This window comes from Ornithorhynchus anatinus, chromosome 18 (assembly GCF_004115215.2).
Source record: "Ornithorhynchus anatinus isolate Pmale09 chromosome 18, mOrnAna1.pri.v4, whole genome shotgun sequence".
Taxonomy (NCBI): Eukaryota; Metazoa; Chordata; class Mammalia; order Monotremata; family Ornithorhynchidae; genus Ornithorhynchus; species Ornithorhynchus anatinus.
The window spans coordinates 21,573,612-21,588,330 of NC_041745.1; positions in this window are offsets into that span (position 1 = coordinate 21,573,612).

Genomic DNA, 14,719 nt, shown 5'->3' on the forward strand with positions numbered 1-14,719 from the left:
CTACCCAGTGCTTAGTACAGTTCACTGCACTCAGTATGTGCTCAATCAATAATAATGATGGATCACTCCATTGTCATTTAGGGGAGGCTGGAAATGTGGAGGTGGCATATTTGTTACTTTCCCAAACTTTCCCACCCCCTGGGCAAATCCAGCCTTTGTCCAAAGCATATACCAACCCCTGATGTGTTTATAAAAAAAATCAGGACGTTCTTCCACACTGTGGTTTCGAAGATTCAGTTAGATCATGAAATGATCCTGCAGTTATTGAAAGTGAGTTCCGCTATTCAAAATAGAAACTTATTTTGCAAAGCAGGCTTTAGTAATTTAAAATTATTTTTAAAGACTTAACAGTAACCGCTAGCAACACGCCAGTTATTAACAATCTGAAGATTATTAAGAACCCAAGGCATGTCCGCTCTGAATAAACCCAGACAAAGAATTAAAATTTGATCTCCTCCATGTCTATCACACGTTCCACCCAACCTCTTAACCGTCCCTCATAACTAAAGGCACCTGACTAGACTGGACCCCGATTTCTATATTCTCTCAAAATAGCATGATTTTCCCTAGCTCCCAAATGTACATTAATTTCATTAAAATAGTATATATCATGCAGACACTGTTCGGGAAAATGGCATTTCTCATACTTTTGGACTCTCCCAAGTGTTTAGTACAGTGCTTTGCACACAGTAAGGGCTCAATAAATGTGATTGAATGAATATATGTTGATTAATTGTCTGTATTTTGCATGGGTTTAGGAAGCCAAATTTAGTTGTAAAGACCCTAAAACATGAATTTCAGAGACCTGCCTATATTTCTCATGTGTCAATATCTTGGGCAAATCTATACATAGACTGTGAGCCCCTGATTTACTTGTATCTCCCCCAGGGCTTATAACTGTGTTTGGTACATAGTGAGTGCTCAACAAATGCTATTAGTATTATCATACCCTGTCTGGATTACAGCAATGAGAAATATTTCCTCTCATCCCATTTGTCTCCCTGCACACAGATGGAACGTGGTTAATTCTGATAATGGGGAGGACATCTACACGATGCAGAAACCACTGGTTGTATTCTCTAGCCAGAGAGAAGAGATGGTTTCAGGGGATTACTGAGTGAGAATCTGGGTGGGGGCTGGGGTCTATGAAGTTTTGAGATGTCCTCCCAAAGCCTAAGGGAGAAGTGAATGTGATAATAATGCTAAAAATCATGAGGCACAAAACCTTATTTATTCAGATTTCGGCAACTGGAATTGAAAGTACTTCAGATATGGTAATGACCTCCTCGATTCGTCCTTTTACCCTTTCATCTGCAGCTGAAGAGGGCAGATTTGATCAACGTTTGACTCATGTTGAGGTCAGTAAAGCCTATATTCGTCTAAAACTCTTTGGGCTGCAAGAGAATTTAAGACTCCTTTTCTGGTCTTACAAATTTTTTTTAATGAATTAATATGACTTTATAGGACGAGTGGAGCCTAGAGGGTCTCAGCAACACTGATCCATTTGACATAAACTGATGAAGAATCTCCCATATCGGGAAGGTTATATGGATTTCGACCCATCCTGTTTCAAAAAACTCAACCTAGTTTTTCCTAAATGAGACTTTTAGGTTGTAGAAATATCAGTATGTACAAATGAAAGTACTCTCTTTGCCATGAAACATTCCTATCAAAATCAAAATTGATTTATAAGTACTAAACGTTCTGAAATGTCAGCACCAGTAGGGCAGGTGTTTCCTGCAATTATACTCTAATTACTGTCAAAACAAAAAAAACCTGGAAAAAAGCAAAATCTATGATTAACTTAGGTGGTTCACCAAATACTGTACACATCACTAGAGGATGACCCACCGTTCTGAAGACTGGGAGATGCCCGGTCAATGTAGGTTCCACAAAGATGCCGTTACAGAGGTCTTTACGGGCTACAGTGCGGCTATCTTTCATTTGATGTATCAATATCGCTATACAATAAGCTAGTGGAGAAAATGAGAGGGAAACATTTAATTGGCCTCCAAATCATCCAGCGCAAAGCCCTGTGAAGATTACATCTCTCTGTTCCCATAAAGGGATTTCACCAGACCAGTTTGATGCTAAACGACCCCTGGATCCTGGTGAGGGAGAGCAGACTCACAGACACAGGTGCTGGGGAGAATGGGACTTTTGATCAACCATAAAATCACCACTATTGACAATAGAGGGCAGTTAGAGAAGTTAAGACGTGGATGGAGGCTATAGCCCCTCCATTCTGAATTGGGCCGTACACCGGTGTAGTTACTAAGGCCACTGATGTCTTTCATCAAATGGGAAGAATGACTGAGGCTCATTTTCTGACACAGCCAGGCCAACTGGTCTTTATGCACTCGAGAAAGATGGCTATCCATCGGTCTTGATAATGATAATTGTGGTATTTGTGAAGAACTTACTATGGGCCGGACACTATACAAAGAACTGGATATGAGCAAATCGAGGTGGAATCAGTTCCTGTCCCATAGTCCCTCGAGGGGCTCATGGTCTCAATCACATTTTTACAGATGTGGGAACCGAGGCACAGAAAAGTGAAGTGACATCCAAGGACACACACCAGACAAGCGGTGGACCAGGGATTAGAAACCACTACCTTCTAACTTCCAGACCTGGGCTCTATGCACTATACCATGCTGCTTCTCTAAATTACATGTTCTTATCTATTCACAGAGGTATTTGGGGGCAGCCTTCAATGCAAATCCTGCTCTATCTTAGTCTTGCTTAGTTTTCTTGATCTGAAAGAGAAGAGTAAAAAATTATTAGGATTTAGTTTATTGCTTCTGTTCCAATGCAGTTTGGCACCAACAGTTGATTGTACCATTATTCCACTAGAATTAAATTCATTTAATTTGACTGGGTTGGGATCGAGTCGAGTTGGTAGGGAGACAGTGAAAGTGAGCCCCCAAAAGCCAAAGACATAAAAGTAGAGTAAGATTTACAAGGCCCATATTAGGAGATCCTTGCCCTTTCATAATGATTTGATCAATATTGAAACAATTAATAATTAAAGGTCACTGAATTATTTAACAAGGCACTCAATTAGGTGAATCTGCAGGGTGGAATGGTATGTTGGCAGTGAACTGAATGTGAGATGAAGGATGAATGCTTGCCCAAACTGCTGATCTGGTGATAAAATCAAAGAGTATTCAGGAGAATTGCTATAACTGTGATACACTCCCTCCCTCAGTTCTGCTGTCTGGGACTGATGAGAAAAAAAAAAAATTCGATCATTGGGAAGAGTTTCTCAAGAGGACATGTTATAACAATTCACACAGTTCCTGGAAAATTCTGCCACTTTCCTTCCGCGCTTCCTTCCCATTGGAGCAGCCAGATGGGAATTCTTACACAGCATTGTTTCCTGGTTTCACCCTGGCAAATGGAGAAAAGGTTCTGAGTTTTCTAAATCCATCGGTTAATCAATCCATTGTATTTTCTGTGTGCTTTCTGTGGTAGAACATGGTACTCAGCACCTCGGATAATTGTACTTTAGAGTAGGTAGGCACGAGCCCTGTCCTGAAGGAGATAATAATGGACCAAGAGAGAGAAAATAAATCACAGATAGGTGAAGCAACTGAGTGTAAGGATTCATACATCAGAGCTGTAAGGGTAGCAGCTGGGACAGTACCCAAGGGCTTAGGAGGGGTCAGGACCCAAGTGCGTGGGTGAAACAGAAGGGAAGAAAAGAGGGTGGAGCAAGGAGAGATTAGTCAGCAAAGGCTTCCTGGAGGAGATATGATTGTAGTAGGAATTTGAAGATAGGAAGTGTGGCGTTCTGTAGGTTATGAGGCATTGTGGACTAGTCTCAGTGCCACTGATAGGACTTGAACCGTACTATGTTTGTTCGTTCATTCATTCAATCATATTTATTGAGCGCTAACTGGGTGCAGAGCACTATACTAAGCACATGGAATGTACAATTCGGCAACAGATAGAGACAATCCCTGCCCAACGATGAGCCCACAGTCTAAAAGGGGGAGACAGACAACAAAACAAAACAAGTAGACAACAAAACAAGTAGTCAGGCCATCCCACCAACCCCCTCCCAGGAGCTGCCAACATTCACACTCCAAGTCCTGCCTCGGTCCTGGAGTCCCTCCCCATTTCTATCAGACAGGTGACCACTCTCCCCACCTTCAAAGTCTTCTTTAAATCACATCGCGTCCAGGAGGCCTTTCCCAACTAAGTCCTCGTTTCCCTCTACCTTCTGTGTCACTCATGCCCTCGGATGTACACCCTTCATTCACCACTCCCTCAGCCCCAAAGCCCAGACAGTTCATTCAAATCCATTTATTCTGTTCCACTGAGCGAATGTTTCCTTGTGGAAATAGGCCAGGAGTTGTTGCACCATTCAGTCAATTGAGGGTATTCACTGAGCACTTACTGTATGCAAGGCACTCTCTAAGCATTTGGGAAGCAGTGGGACCAAGCAGGAAGAGCCCAGGCCTGTGAGTCAGAAGACCTGGCTTCTGCCATTTGCCTTCCCGCGTGACCTGGAACAAATCACTTACCTTCTCTGAGCCTGAGTTTCCTCAACTGTAAAATGGAGATTTGGTACCTCTTTTCCATCCTACTTAGACTGTGAGCCCCATGTAGGATGGAGATCGTGTCCAATCTGAATCACTTGTATCTACCCCAGTGCTTAGAATGCCGTTTGACATATAGTAAGCACTTAACAAATACCATAATGATCACAAGGCAGTAGAGTGGTTAGACACGATCTCTCAAGGTTCTTACAATCTAGTGAGACAGACAGATATTATAATGACTTCCAGAGAAAGGAAATGGCAGACTCTAAGGGCATGTACAGAAGTCCCGGGTTACTGGGGGTGAGGTGGTTCCACCTCTTGTCTGCTGTGTGACTTTGGACAAATCACTTCACTTGTCTGTGCCTCAATTGCCTCATCTGTAAAATGGAGATTTGAGACAGTGAGCCCCACATGGGACGGGGACTGTGTCCTATCCAATTTACTTGTATCTACCCCAACACTTAGTCCATTGCCTGGCACATAGTAAGCGCTTAACAAATACCACAATTATTCATTCATTCAATTCTATTTATTGAGGGTTTACTGTGTGCAGACCACTGTAGTAAGCACTTGGAAAGTGCAATTCAGCAACAGAAAGAGACAATTCCTACCCAACAATGGGTTCACAGTCTACTGATTATTGTTATTGTTAAAAATTTTAAGACACTTAAATCCATGGTAAAGGGTAGATAGGGTGGGGAGATGAGAGGCCAGGGAAGACCTCTTGGAGGAGGTATGATTTTAGAAGAGCTTTGAAAGTAGAGAGAGCCGTAGTATGTTGGATATGAAAAGGGAGGGAGGGAGTTTCAGGCCAGATGGAAGACATGGACAAGGGGTTGGTGGGGAGACAAACACGATCAAAGTACAGTGAGTAGGTTGGTGAAGTGTAGGGACTTGGCTATAATAGGAGATGAGCAAGGTAAGATAGGAGGGGACAAGGTGATTGAGTCAAAACTGGTGGCAGGAGTTACTTTGTGATTTGGAAGTGTTTGGGTGACAAACGGAGGCTCTGAGAAGTGGGGTGATTTGTGCAGAATGTTATATACCCTTCCCACTCCATTGGAGTCACCCAAGATGCCTCTGGACAGCTAACAGCTCTACTTCTAGAGCTACAAGATGGACTCCTCCTCCTTAGTCACCGTGATGGTCAACAACAGGAACTCGTTAGGCCTTTTCAACCCAGCACACGAGACAAAAAAGTATACAGGAGGGCAGAGGAAATATTTTTCTATCCCCTGCACTCAGCTAACTCTTGCTGGCATTCCCCTGGATACTGGTGGGAGGATTGAATCCACTCCGCCATCTTAATCGGGTTATAGAGCTTCAATTGTGTTCTTAACTTGTTTGATGTCCCATTCACAGCAGTTTCTTAGAATCTATGTGTCTAATTGCCCAATTGACAAATCACCATCATGGATAGGAGTAACTTTTCCTTTCTTTGCAATGAAATCGAGGAAATTCTACTTATCAGGGCGAGCAGTCTGTTACTTACTATAGTGTTAAACACTTAGTAGAGTGCTAGGCACTGAGTAAGTTCTCAGTGAATACCACTGACTGATTTACAGGTAATTTCATAGTCACTGTAGCATTATGGCTGGACAGTGACTAATTTCCACTCCTCACAATGGGCCCTAACAAACATCCACTTTTCTGTCCGACCATAAAATAAAAAAATCCTCAAGAAAGCCAACCATGAGGGCTTATCCCCAAAATATCAAAGTGCAATGTCTTCCAACTCATTGAAAGCTTTCAATTATTCACGTTTTAAGCAGCTACATAACATCCCATTAGAGAAAAAAGCCTCCAGGCCCTGTAGAACTGAACTTCAGAATTCAATTCTTCTGAGGATGCCGTGTTCTGAGAGTCAGTGATGGAGTTAGCCTAGAGTGAGGTTTTTGCCTGAATCTTTTATACTGAGCAACCATCAGCCAAGATTGGTCCACGCAAATAAGGGATCTGCCTTGTGATAGGTCTGGAGCTTGCTAATCGACAACTCTCACAGCTGATAAAAGGCTTCTGGGTAACCACTGTGGTTTGGTTTCTTCCAATTCAATCAGTGGTTTATAATCTGGCTGCAGAGTGTTCACTGGGATACAACTGGTGGGAAACTCAGCCTGTTGAGTCCCCGTTGTGACCAGTGATGCAATACCCTCTGGTTTTGAACACAAAAGGCTCTCTATTCTGCTCTTCATGGCATGGCACTGGACATTCTGTTTCTCAGGTCTCCTAGTTCCAGCATTCTGGTCTTCTTTCCGTAGCCTGAGCAGAAATTGTTGGAGTCTGGGACGATGGGAGGAAGACAGTTTAGTTGTGATTAGGGGGGTGTATGAGCTGAGTCACATTTGTGTCTTCATACCTTACCTAGCCAGGCCTGGAACCCAGGCTCTATCCTCAGAAACACAGGGATGAGGAAGGGGAGAAAAGCTGGTTCAGAAGCCAGGGGGCCTCTATGGAGACTCCTTCAGAGAGAAGCAGCAGATCCAAAGCTCCGTATGCCTGCCCCTGATCTGACTGCAGAGGGAATCCCCAAAGCCTTCTTCCCCAGCCCCAACTTGGCCAGCTTGGTCGGAACCAAGCTGTCATATGCTTGAGAAAGGTAATGGCCACTCTGATAAGGGCACTTGAAAATGGTCACTTTTGGGGAATTTGCCAAACAGGAGGGTCTCAGGCTACAGAGTCAGATTGGCTTCATGGTTTCAGTCTTGGAAAGGCAAATTATTAGGCTTACTGACAACCCATCCCGGGAAGCTGCAATTCCTCCAAACTTCACATACTGCATTTCAGGAGGTCCCCAGCAGGAGCTACAGCTGTTTTTATTGACTGCCTGCTGTGACCAGAACACTGAACAGAATGCTTACTGGGCGTGGAATACTATATTGAGTGCTTGCTGTCTATAGAACACCTGAGTGAGTACCTGCTGGGTGCAGAACATTGATGCGGTTGCCTCCCGATGTGAAGAACACTATACTGGGTGTCTGCTGTGTGCAGAGTACTGATCTAGGTGTTGGGGAACATACAATAAAAATAGAAGACCTCATCTCTGCCTTTGAAGACCTTACAATCTGTCTGGCTGACACAGGGAGATACAGGGAGTACATAGAGTACAGCCCAGCCCTCTGAGGCTCCGCTTAAGGCAAATAACAGCAAAAGGAAAACAAGGAGCTCTGAAACTGGACCTACTAAACCTAAAGATCCTAGAGCTGAGAGTGTCAAGGTAGAGGGGGAGAGACTAGACGAAGACTCCAGTGAAAAATCAGGGAAACTTAGGATGGCCTACTGTAGCAGCCCAGGTGACCTGGAGAATATCACATTTGATCAATCAATTCATCATATTTACTGAGTGCTTACTGTGGGCAGGGCACAGTGCACTTTTGAGAGTGTACAATATAATAGAGTTGGTAAACCTGTCACCTGCCCACAAGGAGTTTAAAGTCTCAAGAAGGGACAATCAAAACCATGGTTGTGTTTGCCATGTGTTTCCCATTGAAGGAAGGCACCCAGAATCACACTTCCTTGGTGAACCCCATCCCATCTCCACTGGACCCCCTAACAGAGGCCTCTGCGTATTGCGCTCCCGGGTGGTCTGGAGCTGCTGGTGGACCAGAGCTCTTCATGGACCTCTCCCCTGGTTGACAGCAGCATACCCACTGTGAAGCTTCAGGACCATGCCCTTGGGGGCCACCACAGGGAAGGCAGTGAATCCGAGGGAGGATGAGGGGAATCTGCTTGCTTAAGGCCAATGGTTGGATCTCAATCAGCCTCAGTTACCATTCATTATGTTCCTGAAGGTCTGATTTTAATTTCCCATTTAGATATGATGGATACCCTCTCCCGTTCTCACCCTTCCTCTCCACCAGATAGCTCTTATAGACAGATCTGTAATGTCTTTATTTATACCGATGTCTTTCTCCCCCTCCAGACTGTAAACTCGTTGTGGGCAGGGAATGTGACTGTTTAGCGTTCTATTGTACTCTCCCAAGTGCTTAGTCAAGTGCTCTGAACATAGTCAGTGCTCAATACAAAATATCGAATGAATGACTGACCCAAAAGAACCAGGTAGGAACACACAGATTGTCCTGTCTCATGCCATTGAGTCCACTCCGACCCATAGCGACGCATGGGCATATGTCTCCCAGAATGCCCTGCCTCCATCTGCAATCATTCCGAGAGAGTTTCCATACTTTCCTTGGTAAAAATACGGAAGGGGTTTACCATCACCTCCTTCCATGCAGTAAATTGGAGTCTCCGCCCTTTGACTCTCTCCCACGCCGCTGCTGACCAGCACAGGTAAGTTTGGACTTGTAGCAGATTGATCTTCCACTCTCTAGACACTGGCCAAGCTAGGAATGGAATGGATAGGCCTCTGCTTGATTCTCCCTACTGTAGTCAAGAATGTAGAGTACTGGAAACTCTGCAGCTGTGACCCCGAGAGGGGAACTTGTAGATTAAAGATCACAAATGATTGCGGCATAAACATTAGTGATGGAGAGGAATTGAAGTGAGGACAACTGGAGATGCCTGTTGTCTCATGCTAATTCAGGCTCTGGGAAAAGCAATGGATGAAAGGCCTTTCATGCCCTAAGGGAGGGTGGGGAGGCCTTCAAGTAGCCACTGAGGATGAGTTTGCCTGTGGTGGTCGAGGCTGAGCAAAAGGAAATTGGCCATGAGACTCTTTAGCAGGTGCAGCGGATGTTTAGCCGGACCCCACATGGCTCACCTGCTTTGTTTTCTTTTTCTGATTTTCCTTGAACAAAGCTCAAGTCCTCCTCGATAGCAAGAGCAAACAGACTGGGGCTGAACACCCCAACTCCAGAGACGCTTCAGGAGAAGGGAGGGCTGGGTCACTGAAATTCCTAGAAAGACAGAATCATGAACTGCGAGTCCTGGAAGGAACCAACTGGTCTTCCAGGAAAGGTGGCCCATACCTGGTCTCTAAGGCTCAATGGAATTCTCCCAAGTCTTCATAGCTGGGTGAACCAAGATACCTCCTCTGTAAACTGCTCTGCAGGAGGCCAGTTTTTGGACCTTGCTCTACTTGGGGTATGTCTCTCTCTAAATTCTCATGAAAATAATTATGGTATTTGGTTAGCACTTACTGTGTACCAAGAACTGGACTCAGGGTGCAGGTAAATATAAATTTATCAGATTAGGCATAGTCCCTGTCCCTCACTGGACTCCCAGACTAAGAAGGGGTGAGAACAGGTACTGAATCTCCATTTTGCAGATGAGGAAATTCAGGTATAGAGAAGCCAAGTGACTTGTCCAAGGTCACACAGCTGGCAAGTGACAGAGCCACAATTAGAACCCAGGTCCTCTTATTTCGCAAAGTCATACTGCGCAATGAAGACAGAAATAATATTTGGGAAATCATGTACTATGGTTTCTGCCCAAGAGCTAACTGTCGATCTCGGACATTATTCTGTTGTCTCACTCACAGGGAACATTTTTAGTTTTTCTAAGATCGGGGAAAGCAGAGACTTACCTAGGGTCCCCAGTGTCGTGATCACTTAGGACTGTACTACATGGAAATCTACCTCTTTGTTATCATTATTTACTCAATACCTTCTGTATGCATATAACTCAACTAGACACCTACTCTGTGGAGAGCATTTTTCCGAACACTTACAAAGAACCAAGTCCTGTACTGGGCTTCTGAAACTGAGGTCTTTGTCCAGTGCTTACTATGTGCCAGGCACTGTTCTAAGGGATGGGATAGACACTTGGAAAATGGGTCAGACTCAATCCCTCTCCCATATGGGGTTCACATTCTAAATCCCCATTTTACGGATGAGGTAGCTGAGACACAGAAAAATTAAGTGACTTGCCCAAGGTCACAGAGTAGACAGGTGGGAGAGTCAGTGCTAGAACCCAGGTTCTTCTGACTCCCAGGTGGTTGCCCTATTTCTAAGCCACCCTGCTTTGAACACTGCACTGAGTGTCTTTTGAGTGCAGTACTGGTTACCTTCTTGGTTCAGCAGGTTGTACTGGACACCTGCTGTGTGTGCAGCACTCAACTGGGTGCTTTTTATATGAGGAACACTGTATTGTATGCCTTTTAGGTGCTTTTCACTGTCCTGTGTCTACTGAGTGTTGATCACTCTATTGGGCACCTATTCTGTGCAGAGCATCCTCCTAGATGTTTGAGAGAGTAGACTGAAAGTAGAAAACATGGTGTCCCTGCTCTGAAGGGATGTTCCTGTCCTCTTTAAAACTCTTGGCACCAAAAAGAAAAATGGGGATGAAGTTCTTTTGGTTAAGAGCTCCCGACGCACTAACTAGAATGGATCCACTGAATATGTATTTTGAACGAAAGATTCTTTTATGACTCTTACAATTAAACTTTTCAGATCATGTGAGTTGGTTTCCCCTTCTTCCCCCGCAGAACCGGGAGAATGGACTGACATCGTTATTCAAAATAACTCATTAGGAGCCTGGTTGACTTTTCCGTTCTCTCTCTTTATTTGAAGATGTTTTCTTTGTTGTCCAAACCTGGGAAAAGTTATTCATTACATACTGGAAACTAAAAGAATGATAGTTTTAAAAAAACAGGAAATAACTGTGATTATAAAAAGGTCTTGATTATGAGCCAAATGCTTTCAAGAAATAACAAAGGAGCTTGAATAAAAGGTTTGATTTTCCCCAAGGACCCAAGATCACTCTCTTTGGAAAGTTGGTGGTTTAACTGGTGCATAAACCTTTCAGGATTCATTCTGGCCTATTGTGCCAAGGTGGACCTGGGCACCAGCTACCCCAAGGTCAAAATGCCACCGGTGACGTAACCTCTTTGGCCAGAGGGGGCGAGGGGGGAAGGTAGGTGCCCCTCACCTCTGTGCCGACCCAATAAGGTATAGGAGGGGAGGGAGTGGAAGAGGTGGAGATTGAAGAGGATGGAAGTTGGGACCACCCAAACCATAGGTCATAAATACCTGTTGCCTCTAGTGCTCTGGTCTCTTGGAGGATTGCAGCGGTAGCAACAGCCACCCACGTGTCTTTCCCTGCCCAGAGTGCCAGACGCCCATTCTGCCACCAGGACCAATGACCAACGCACAGAGACTGGGGTTGCGGGACGGGTGAGTGTAACGCATAAGTGAGTTTAATGCATAAGTGGGCAACGCAAGTGAGTTTAATGCATAAGTGGGTAATGCATATGTGAGTTTAGGGCATAAGTGAGTGTAACACACAAGTGAGTTTAACGCAAAAGTGAGTGTAATGCCTAAGTAAGTCTCAGGTATAAGTGGGTTCAACACCCAAGTAGATTGAAAGTCTAAGTGGATTCCTCCCGAGTGGGTGCACACATGGCGAGAGCTAGCCACCTCACCACGTGCAAGTAGCACATAAGTCAACTTAACGCATAAGTGGGTTTTAACGTACAAGTGGGTCTAACGCATAAGTGGGTTCCTCCGAGTGAGTGTGCACATGGTGGGAACCAGCCGCCTCACCATGTGCGAATAAACCATAAGTGAGCTCTGCCTGGTTGGGCTCGGGTGTCCGCCCACACGTGAGTAACAAACCAGTGTATTCCTCCCATTAGGGAAGCTCTAACACCATATTCTTCCCAAAAGGGAAGACCGATTCATCACACCTAAATAACTAATTAATTCAATTCACCCTGTGGAATAAATTTTATACAAAACTCATATTTTCCATCCCCGGCCTCTCTCTCTCTCTCGCCACGCTGATTCCGAAAGAACCTGTCCCCGGTGACGGGTGACACCTATTGAAAAGGGCGCTGGACCGGGAAGAGAAGGGCAAGGAGGAGAAGGTTTGAGGAGGGAAAACATCTTAGTTTTTAAGACCGAGGCGTCCAGTCCCTGCTTTATTCCCACCTAACAAGAGAGCTTCATTTGAAACATTCCTGTGCCATGCTGTACGTTGGGAAAATACGATACATTCAATGTGATAGATGCAATCCCTGCCCACATGGAGGTTACATAAGAGATATATATATATATATGTATGTGCTGTGGGGATGGGGTAAAAAATCAAATTCCTTAAGGGGTACTGACCCACGTTCATAGGAGGTGCAGAAGACTAGGCAAATAAGGGTAGAAAAGTCTTAAGTCAGGAACGTCTGCTAGGGAGAGGTGTGATTTTATCAGGGCTTTGAAGATGGAAGGAGTGGTGGTCTTTCAGATATGAATGGGGTGGGAGTTCCAGGCCAGTGGGAAAACCTGGGAAAGGGGTCAGCAGTGAGAACCTGAGATAGGTTGGTCTTAGAATGAAGTGGGTGTATGGTGGGCTATAGAAATAAATCAGTGAGGTAATGTAGGAGGGGGAGAGCTGTATGAGTGCCTTAAATCAATCATTCAATTAATTAATGATATTTACCGAGTGCTCACCCTGGACAGAGTACTCTCCCACTTGGGAAAACACAGTACAATAGAGTTGGTAGATACTTTGCCCATCCTCAAGGAAATTACAAGCTAGAGAAGATAATCAATAAATAAATAACAGATCAATACATGCATAAGTGCTGTGGGGCTGGGAGAGGGGTGAATATCAAAATGCCTCAGGTAAACAGCCCCAAGTTCCTAGTTAATACAGAAGGGAGGATTTAGGAATATCAGGGCTTTGTCTGGGAAGCCCTCTTGGAGAAGATACAACTTTAATAGGTTTTTAACAAATATCATTAAGAAAGGAATCAGATCAGAAAGGGTGAGACACATCTTGGAAAAGAAAAAATGTAGGGAAGGAGTCTGGTTTGGTAGGGAAATGGGCCGCAGGTTGGGGGAGTCTCACCTGCATTTCAGAGATAGCAGATGGGGACTCTTGATCAAGGCAACTTTACAAAAAGATCTGGGACGAAGAAGGATGGGGTGATAAGGAGTGTGGCACAGGGAGAAGGTAGAGCAAATAAAGAGAAAAAAAAATACAGTGGCTCCTGAGAGCCCCTGCCCCCCAACAGCTTGGGTGAATAGATACCTGAGGTGACAACGCCCAAGAATCAGAGGGCATAAGGGGAAAGAGCAGGTTCCATTCACGATAGCCTCCCCCTTGGAAAATCAACACCAATCCCTTATCTCTCCCTCAGATTGAGAGCACCAGGAATGCCTCTCTTTTCCTCCTGGCTCCTGTTGGCCACAGTTCCAAAGAGCATTTGAAATACCAAACCACTTAAAAATCCATCTCTGGAGTGCGGTAAACTTGAGGAAAATCACAGAGCAAAATGTATCATAATTGCAAGCGGGGAGAGGGGAAGGACCACCCTCTCTTCTAAAACCAGAAAGCCTAGACTCTCCTGCTGGTGACCTGTGGAGTGTTCTGCCACTGTTTACTTTGCTGTCCCAGACGGTGCATCCGTATATGGAAGGTGGCACTTTGTTTTCCTTACCAATGTTCTGACTCAGTTTCAGATTTCTTCGTCGATAAGGGAGATTAAATACTCCTTTCTGTGGTCCTCCCCACACCAGGATGAGCAGAACAGCCTTTTAGTACTCATCTCACACAGCCATTAAGCCAAAGGTAAGGAAATTCAGTTGTTACCATGTGAGCCCTCCGGGCCAGAGGCTCTCAATTAATGCGATCTAATGGTTAGCTTGTGCAGTCAACCAGTTAGACACCAGGCTGACCAGGGTCTACTGGGCTTGTCCTCTGTCCAGTTGCACATTTAAAAGTCCTTGCTTTGATTTTTGGTACCAGTCCTCTCTGAGCTGGCCTTTCTGCCACTGAGATCCACAACTCAGACACTGCACCAATTTTCACACTGACCCAGAAAGGAAAGGCAAAGATTTGTGGAGAAAGTTGAGGATTGAGGAGCCTTCCTAGAGAAGTGCTTTGGGGATGAACAAAATTTTCTTGTGTACCCAGATGACATCACCTTATGCTGTATGCTATTCCACTTTACTGGCATGACAAATTATAATCTAGTGAAGTGGGGACTGTTCACAGGAAAAAAATCAACAGTTGAAGATTAGCCAGATTGGGAGGTTGAATCTCTCCATTGAAGCCAGAGACTAGGCTCATGTAAAAATATTGTGATCTTCCCTTCAACCCTTCCCATATTCTTCCTTGCCTTCTGAACCACATCTCACCCCACCATCCACCCAGTGTTTACTCCTGGGCTTAGGAAGGTGCATTCCAAATACCTGCTCGGTCCTCAAGAGCATCATATTACTTAGGCAAACATCATCGGCATCAACATCATCTTCACTGGTATTTCTTGAGAACTC